At 39.9% G+C, this 9,702-nt stretch overlaps 1 protein-coding gene across 2 annotated transcripts in view; it reads left to right on the top strand.

The window, feature by feature from the left end:
- Positions 1–246: 246 nt before the first annotated feature.
- Positions 247–9,702, top strand: part of RLIM (ring finger protein, LIM domain interacting) — a 35,908-nt gene continuing 26,452 nt past the window's right edge. The window contains exons 1-2 of one of the 2 annotated variants that reach the window (XM_019809816.2): positions 247–455; positions 2,269–2,332. The gene's annotated coding sequence lies outside the window, so the exon portion shown is untranslated. The remainder of the gene's footprint in view (positions 456–2,268; positions 2,333–9,702) is intronic. The other variant, XM_002929127.4, reaches the window with a different exon arrangement.

Below are 9,702 nucleotides of genomic sequence, written 5' to 3'. Positions count from 1 at the left end.
CAGGTTCCCACAGTTCTCAGAATGCGAATTTCTCGCCACAATTCAAAATGGCGGAGGAGGGTGGGGCCTGTCACATGGTGGGCGTCACAGCAGCTCTCCTTTTCCAGACCGCGGCCCGCCTTGCCGCGTCGTCGGCTGCCCCCTTCTTCCTCCCGCCGAGCCTTTTCGAGGAATCGCCTGGGATTGGCTAATAGGCTGGGAGTGGGGCTGCGGGGCCGGGACGCGGCATCATCACTTCCTGTTGTGGGCAGTCGTTTCCTGTCGCTGCTTGGTAACAATGGGGAAGATAATGGCTGCCTGAGCAACGTCTCCGAGCAGGCGCTGGGCTAGAGGCGGGTCTCAACCAGCGACTCATCGGAGGCGGGCTTGAGAGCAGCGGCAGGGGAGGCGCGCAGGAGCCTCGGCGGCGGCGGCGGCGGCCGAACCGATAGAGTCGGACCCGACACTAAAACCGAGTAAGTGAAGCCTTGGGAAATCCTCTTGAGAAATGGATGGAGAGTGAGGGAAAGACTGCGGAGCCGCGGCTGCCGCGTTCCCTCAAAATGGCCTGAGTGTCGCGTTGTGGCGGACGCTCAGCACCGCCTCCGGACCCCAGGCGCTGATTGCTGCGGGGGGCTCCGTGGCGTAGTCGCCGCTGCCATTTTAGTTGGGTGTATAGTCACAGTCTCTTGAAGAAGGGGAAGGAGGTGGGTAGTACTTCCTCTCCGTGGCGGTGCGAGCTAAAGTCGGGGCCCTCCACAGCCTTAAGAATTTGGGGGAGGCGATTTTTGAGTGTTGGCCTGAGGCGTGAGAATCTTTGATCGGCTCGGGTTTTTCTCTTTGGTTCTCTGGAGGCTTCCCTCGCTTCCCCACCCCCCTATTATATGGCGGGCTTGGGTTTGGGAAAAGGGAGAAAAATCAGGCTGCTCTAAGTCAGATGCTGGGAACTCTTGGGCCTTTAGATTTCCCAGGATTTGCAAAACCCCATTTTGAGCCCTTCTGCTGGGCACTATCAATTAGGCGCCCCCTGGGGCCACGATGACATCTTCCCTGAGGATCTGGGGCAACTGTGGTTCACTCCCTTACTCGAATAACCTGGCATATCCTTTGCCAGATATCACTGCAAGGATCCCCCGAAAAGGCAGGGAAAAGCCGTTGCGTGTTTGTTGTTTTTCCCTGGGTAAGGGTGGGAATTGGGCCAAATGATTTTCAACTTAATTTCCGTTCAATCCGGCAACAACCCAACCCCTCCCCCCTCAAAAAGAAAAGCCTAAGGGTCTCGGCTTCTGCGGGCGGTACCTGCCACGTACGCCATGGCTTTAGTAACTAGTATTAACCGGTTGGGCTTCTGCTTCCTGAATACTCAGTCCCTTTTTCCCTTATGCTGATTAATTTCAAGATGGAGGAGACAGCCACGTTCCTTCCCTAGACAGTTTCCCCATACTTATTCCACAGGTTAGTCCGGGAATCTGAGGCCTAGCAATCTTGTTATTTAGGTCATTCTTTTCGTTTGGGGGCAAGAGGAAGCATTTATATCAGGTTGTCATCCACCATTTGCAAGGTCCCACAATAATTTTTTGGTGCAAATAGAGAGCCCGCATTTCCTGAATCAGAATTAACTGCAGTAGCTTTGGATGATTGAAGGGAGGAAGAAATAAGCGTACTACTAGTCGTTTCTACTACTAGAATCATTTATTTGATTCTTCGTGATTAAAGACAAAATTACTCATACCATCCTATCAGGTACATTATGTCCATCCTGGATGACTTGAGACCAGGCAGGCACAATTATAGCCCCCCAAAAATCAGTTTTCTAGATTATAAAAATAAAGTACCCAGGAAGACCAATCCAAATACTTTTTAAACTATGATTTTAGGAGACTGTTAACACTGAAAAATGTTTTGTTCTTTAGCCTAAATGTCCTGATGATCTTTCATACTTTAGTTCCTGCCATAGGCTATTATAACGTGCCAAATAAGTCCTTGAAAGTAACTATCAAAATCTGAAAATATTACTGGTCTGATAAGGAAAAGCCTATTTTAAGCAAGCTTATATTAAAAGGTAGATTGGCTTTCAGCCTTTAAAGGAAATATTATATCTAACACAAGATTCCTGGTTTCCTCTGACCTCCATCTGCCCAAATATCCTAATAGTAATATTAAATTAGGTTGGGTTATGGGGTGTGTAACTTAAAATATATAGGACGGTTTTTTTTTAGGATGTGTCTATTTCATAGAAAATGTATATCTTATGAAAGAGGAAGAATAATGGATTCTTTTTTTTTCTAGAGCAGAGAGTGAAGAAAACTAAAATCCAGTTTATTGTATTACAATACTATGTCATAACAGTCAGGTAATTTATTTTTTGTTGCGTCTCCTGATGATTTTTGTGTAGAATGCATGTTTAAAAATATTCTGTTTTGCAGGCCCTGTAATTGGATGGGCTTATTTGATATGTGTTTGTTGGTGTTGGGCATTCTTCATGATGAGAATGGGTATTTTTTATTGGGAATCCAAAGGGCAGTGTGTCTGAATAGCTGGAACTCCACTAGTGTTTTATCTGTGAATTTTCCTCTTTTGAAATGTCTGAAGTTTACCAGTACCCGTATAGAATAGAAAGAACAAAATAGAAATTTGCTGCCTTAAATCATTATTGGGGTGGGATGGGTCTAAATAAATAGCGTTTAAATGTTCATTGCATAACTAAATGAAATAGCAGTAGAATATCTTACAGGAATATAATCTTACATTATTTTGTGTGGTGGTCATTTTTTTCCTTCAAGATCCAGAAAGTCATAATTGATATATAATACTCTGATACTAACTGCTTTCATCTTCATCATTGTTAAGGTAACCACGTAATTTCTTGCCTTAGCCAGGATGCTTTTAAGAGCAAAAGGGACATTATTAATAATTATGCCTGGACAACAGGTGCAAACCTGGACTGCCCCAGGCAAACTGGGATGGAGTTAGTTAGCCTAAATTCATAACTAACTTGTATTGAATGCTTATGTGCTGTGCCCTGTGCTTCACTTGCATGACTTTGTAATCCTCACAGCAAAGCCTCGTGAGGATATTAACTATCTTACAGAGTTAACCGAGACTCAAAAGAGGTTAAGCAATTTGTCCTCAATTAAATAGCTAATAAGTGGTAGAGCCCCCATTTTAACCCAGGTCTCTCTGATGCTGAAGTCACTAAACTTCTATGCCTCTAGACTTAATTGCTCTCTAATTAGATTGGAAATCGAAAGAAAATAAAGGTCGTAATAAAAAAATCTATCAGGTATGTCATATCAAAAACTTTTGTTCCCACTTAGAATCTGGTTTGTGATGCAGGTGAGACTTTTTTAGCAGTTGCCCTCTTTTTTATGTTATGGCTTCTGTTTCAGCTGTTACTGCTTGGGATATAATTTGATACACTTAATTTAAAATCAGAAATGGTTTTAAAAAATAGCTTAATGAAGTGATATCTAGAAATGTTAGGCTGATTGGTTATATTCTTCCACGTTAGTGAGCATGTTGTAAGGACTTAAATGATACGGTAGGTCAAATGGGACATCTGTATCTATGGAATTATAATGTGTATATTACTTTATACATAGCCCTAGTAGATTGCAAAATAGAGCAAATCACTCACCAGCCTCCTGTATGTTGATTTACCATAGAGTGGGTAACAAATTAGAAAGTGGAAAGTCCTCTCTCAAATCCAGACCAGCGAGGTGCTAGAATTTTGGGCCACTGCCTAGGACTTGTTTTTCTTTTGTAAGTCTACTTCCTTATCATCTCTATGTAACACCAAGATTTCCAAAACCTTATGGCCCATTGATTTCAAGTATCAGTTTACATAATCCCTTGACATTTTGATAACCAGTGTAAGAAAGTAATATTACTTCCATGTCTGTTTTTTCCTTCATTATTTTTCCCCACCCTTGAATATGGAAATTTCCCAGATAATCAAACAGTTCATTTTTTCCTGTCATCAATTGAGATTTTTTTAAAATATGAAAACCTGGGGCGCCTGGGTGGCACAGCGGTTAAGCGTCTGCCTTCGGCTCAGGGCATGATCCCGGCGTTATGGGATCGAGCCCCACATCAGGCTCCTCTGCTGTGAGCCTGCTTCTTCCTCTCCCACTCCCCCTGCTTGTGTTCCCTCTCTCGCTGGCTGTCTCTATCTCTGTCAAATAAATAAATAAAATCTTAAAAAAAAATAAAATAAAATATGAAAACCTTGGCAGTTTTGAATAATTTGGGAATATGTTTATGAACTTGTGATTTTGTTTCTGAAATACATAGTTGATCTTTTTGTTGTAGATTTTCTGACCCAAGACTTTAATTTTATTAGTCAAAATAGTACCTACATATGTGTGAGACAAATATCTATAGACAGTTCGTGGTGTGTATGTAGATTTGTGGACCTTGTGCAATAATTTCATGACTACACATTGGGCTGCTGTTAGAACATTTGCATGGTGATGAACATGATACTTTGTGTGAGGGGAGGAGCTATTTGTGTTCAATGTTTTAAACTTTCTTTAGAATGAAAAATGGTCTCTTTCCTCTTACTCTCCACTTAACTGTAGGGAAAAAGAAGTTAACTCTTAATTACAATTTTCATTTTTTTATCGACCAAAGGTCCTGTCAGTGTCAATTACATCTAAGGTGACCATATTAATTTATCCAAGCTGGAACGCTTTTGAAAGTGAAAGAGGGCCATATTAATAATTACTGTGGGACAACAGGTGTGGATTGCTGCTCTTCTGGACAAACTGGGGACATATGGTCACTTTTGTCATCATTTGTATGTAGGAACACTGGTTCGGGAAGCACAGTTGTCAGCGTGTTTGGTTCTGTAACACAAAATTGTTTTCCTCAAATAACAAGTCATTTGTGTAGATAATATTTTCTTTTTTGGTCAAGGGATTTTAATTTTAAAAATTTGCTTCACTTATTAAAAAGTTAATGTTTGATGGAAAGCTCATGTTCTTAAATTAAGATAGTACCTTACCAATTAACACCAAAATTTCTGGTGATCAGTGATTTTACATTAATAACTTTTTTTATAAACACATGAACACTGGGTTTTTGAGTCATTTTTTGACTTCTTGGGAATAATGAGAAAGCACAATTGAGTTTGTGTGGATAAGACCAAATTCTAATTTAGTAACATAGTTCAATAATAAAAAGAACATGAAATGGGTAATCGAAGATTAAATTTACTGTTTAAAGTACTTGAGTGAATAGAAATGTCATCATCATGTTTTCCTTTTTTAACTAACTTGTTCCCTGAACTGGCAGCATTTGGTTTGATTTCTGTCCTCTGATTTGTTGACATTCTTACTAATAGTCTTTCGATTTAACTGTGTTAGAGGATTGTAAAATAGAACTGTTCGTGAGCTGGGAGTCAGTAGACTTCCTGCCAAGAGATTAGACACATGAGGGACATTTCTGAATCCTTTTTTTTTCCTGCTCTCCTTTTCAAGTGGTAATGATAGAAGAATATAAACGGGCCTACAGTAACACTGCCATGCAGATAATATTTTATAATTTTGCATTGCTGTCATAGTATCAACAGTGGTGTCTTGGTAGCATCCTCTGACAGGCCAATATTGGAAATAATCAGCTAATTGTGTGGGTGGTGACAGGTATCATGCAATAGGTAAAGCGGTGGAACATCAACCCTGTCCTGTTTTTTAGAGAGGGATGCTTTATATTTGTTTTGAAAAAGGTAAGGTATCACAAAAGGGAGATAGAAGTGCATAAGTGAAATGGTGGTGAGAAAAGCACAGCTTTTTAAGCTTACATCCTAGTTATTCATGTCGTTTCTTTAGCTTTACTTTTGACTTACTACCGTAATGTGACCTGGGTTATATTTTATTCATAGTCACAGATTCATAGAACTGGAAGGTACCTTATGGGTGGTTTTAATCCAGTGCTCTTAATATTGATGAAGATCCTGAGGCACAAGAGGTTAAGTAAATTGACCAAATTTACATAGTTGGTTAATGTTACAGCCAAGACTAGAACCCAGTATCTCCTATTTTTTCCTTTTCACAGAACTAAATTCCACCCTTTTACTGATAGGATTTAAAAAAAGCTATTTGGGGGGCGCCTGGGTGGCACAGCGGTTAAGCATCTGCCTTCGGCTCAGGGCGTGATCCCGGCGTTATGGGATCGAGCCCCACATCAGGCTCCTCCGCTGTGAGCCTGCTTCTTCCTCTCCCACTCCCCCTGCTTGTGTTCCCTCTCTCGCTGGCTTTCTCTATCTCTGTCGAATAAATAAATAAAATCTTAAAAAAAAAAGCTATTTGGTTGTTAATCATCTTTTATTTGTTAAAAATGCTGTAAAATTTTAATTAAACATTTTGTACAGGAAGCATTCTCAACACTTTTGGTGACTACATACACAATGGTACTTTATATCCTGACCTCAAATTCAGTGGTTCTTTGTGATTTGACTTTTTTAAAACTGCATGAGGCATTTTTCATTTTGGCAGTGGTATTATTGAACCATTTTCTTTATTAACAAGGATTGTATGTCATCAATTTTCATTTATTCTCTGAGGTTCTTCATAAAGCTCTGTTGCAAACAGAATGATGGTGGTTCTTTTTCAGTATGACACATTTTCATGTTGATACTATGATCTTTTTTTAATTGGCATGTTCTGCTTTAGAACACTATTGAGTCTGGAGCTTATATGAACACAAAAGATGAAAATGCTCAAGATATTTTGGTAGTTAGTTGATACTCGGTTACCTTGATTCCTCCCTCCCACTATACCTTTTTTGTTTTTAAGAAGAGATTATATATTCCAGACTTAATAGACGTGGCTTATTTTTAAATTGATATTCACACAGACTTTTGAATTTCAGAATTTAGTTTTGTAAAGTCTTTTGTTTAACAGTGTATTTTGGTGCCTTAAGTCTCCTTCATGGGGTAGTCTGATGCAGTATGTCTATTGAATATAATATGTGTGTACTTAGCAGTAGGTCTTCTGACCCATTAGTGCTGAACGGTTATGGGGTTGTGTTTTTTTTTTTTTTTAGTATTTTATTTATTTATTTGTCAGAGAGCACAAGCAGGGGAAGCAGCAGGCAGAGGGAGAAGCAGACTCCCCGCTGAGCATGAGCCTAGTGAGGGAATGGATCCCAGGACCCTGGGATCATAACCTGAGTTGAAGGCAGACGCTTAAACCGACTGAGCCAGCCAGGCATCCCCTGAATGATATGTTTTAAGTGACTTTTCACCCTAATATAACAAAATTACATTTTTTAAAGTTTGGAGTAATGGATGAGGAGAATTAATGAAATACTTTTAACAGTGGTCAGAAACATAGTAAGCTGCATAATTTATATATAACGACTGTAGAAGAAATGGAGATCACTAATAATGCTTTACAGTTTTGAAGGTGAATAGTGTCTGTTTTAAATTCCCTGATTACAGACAGAATAAACCTCAGATTTGGTTTTCTTGCTGTCTTGTCCTCCTGGAGTTGAATTTACCTGACACAGTCACACGTTCGTTGCCCCAAACGAGTAGTTTTTGAAATGACTGGGCAAAATTTCTAATTTGACTGCTCGTTTCCAGGAATGGATTTGGATATATTGGCACACAGTACTCTGAAAGAAATAAGGTTAATAAAATATGCTATTTTTTGGTTTTAAAGCAAAAATACTAAAACCTGACTTATTTAAAAATAAGTCCTGCTTGGTTCATACTGCTTACAAAAGGTGTTTTGTTGTTTTGGAAGTTTTTGTACCCAGAGTGAACATGGTATAAAAAGCTCATAGTGAGGTTGAATACTTTAGACATGCCTATTGGGATTGAAGGAATGTGTTTTAAAGTATATAGTTTTGGGATATTATTGGGAGGCAGTTGTTCATTTGTGAAAAGTTGACTGGAGGAATTAGGAGACCTGGATTTAATTACTGGCTCTTTCCACTTTCTAGCCACATGGCCTTTGGTAAATCACTTTCTCTTTCTATACTTCTGTTAGGTGTAAAATAGAGGTGATTATGCCTACTTCACAGGATTGTTGTGAGGATTAAATGAAATATAAGTGGAAGGGCTGTTTAAGTATATGGTGGTGGTTATTGTTTATAACTAGGGAGAGACTTATGTGATTTGACAATTACATTTGTTCTCTTAAACTGTTTCATTGGTAAGCTTTTCATAGAAATGTTTAAGTTTAAAAGTGTCTGATGCTAATCATATGCTTAATCCAAAATTTCTGACTTAAGCACATGAGTATTGTGACTGAGAGTAAGATAACTAAGTAGATTTAAGATTCTCTCTTTTATGATGATAGAAGGAGCCCAGGAGTGTGGGAGGATTCTTCTTTCCTTTTACTAATTAAACTGGAAATGTAGGGGCGCCTGGGTGGCACAGCGGTTACGCATCTGCCTTCGGCTCAGGGCGTGATCCCAGCGTTCTGGGATCGAGCCCCGCATCAGGCTCCTCTGCTAGGAGCCTGCTTCTTCCTCTCCCACTCCCCCTGCTTGTGTTCCCTCTCTCGCTGGCTGTCTCTGTCTCTGTCAAATAAATAAATAAAATCTTTAAAAAAAAAACTGGAAATGTATTGCAGTGTCCACCATTGAGTATAATTTAGAGACCCATTTTGGTAACATAGTTCTTTATTAAAATTTGACACCAGAATGGAGAGAGCTCTGTATTTGATCATTTGAATTATGGTGTCCCGGCATCTTTGGCGTGCTTTAGCCATTAAAATGTTCATTTTCACTCACCAGTGGTGATATTACATCGACCAGGGGCTGAACTTGTGATTTAGATTTACTGTATTTTTTCATTTTGTGCCACTTAGGTAATAAGACCCAAGTTCCCGGCGGGGGGTGGGGGGGCAGGAGGTTGTCTGTGTGTAAGATTATTTTCCAAGGCGTTTGAGGGCATTGCTTACATTCAGGATTTCCTTTTTTTCCCCCAAATTTGATTACTTCTAGTCCAGGGGAGCTCTGCAGGTGTTACAGCCATAACTCACCCCTTAAATGTCCCCAACAGGTAGAGGTGTCTTGTCAGTGCTGAAATCTTTTGACCCCCGTTCCCAGCCTAGGCGAAATGCAGAGTAAGGCAGAAAGGAGGCAAGTGTAGGGGAGCAAATCGGATTTTTCTCTCCCTGTACCCTAATAACTACAAAAAACAAACTGCTTTTTTAATGGAAACCTATACCTTAGCAAAAACATTGTGTGTTCTGTTTAATGAAGGCTTGCTGGTCTGGTTGCAGTTTTGAAATAAAAAATAAGTGTGTTGGGGTGCCTGGGTGGCACAGCGGTTAAGCATCTGCCTTCGGCTCAGGGCGTGATCCCAACATTATGGGATCGAGCCCCACATCAGGCTCCTCCGCTATGAGCCTGCTTCTTCCTCTCCCACTCCCCATGCTTGTGTTCCCTCTCTCGCTGGCCGTCTCTATCTCTGTCGAATAAATAAATAAAATCTTTAAAAAAAAATAAGTGTGTTGCAGGGATGTCGTGTAAGGAAATTATTTTCCTTGATTTTCTCTGGTATATGTATGAGAGGGTGAAAGGAGAGCAAGATGTGATTATGGAAGTAATAGTAACTTGGGCAATCAGGTGTTGCTTTGAGTGTGTCTCATTGTTAAAATGTTGAATTTAAAGATAAAATTAAACCAAGACAAAAATTCTTCTTGCATGGAATCAACTAACCTCTAAGCTCACCAGGCAAGAGCTATTTAGGATTCAGCAGTCCCTAAA

This window comes from Ailuropoda melanoleuca, chromosome X, assembly GCF_002007445.2.
Source record: "Ailuropoda melanoleuca isolate Jingjing chromosome X, ASM200744v2, whole genome shotgun sequence".
In the NCBI taxonomy this organism is placed as follows: Eukaryota; Metazoa; Chordata; class Mammalia; order Carnivora; family Ursidae; genus Ailuropoda; species Ailuropoda melanoleuca.
This window is presented reverse-complemented; position numbering and strand designations above follow the sequence as displayed.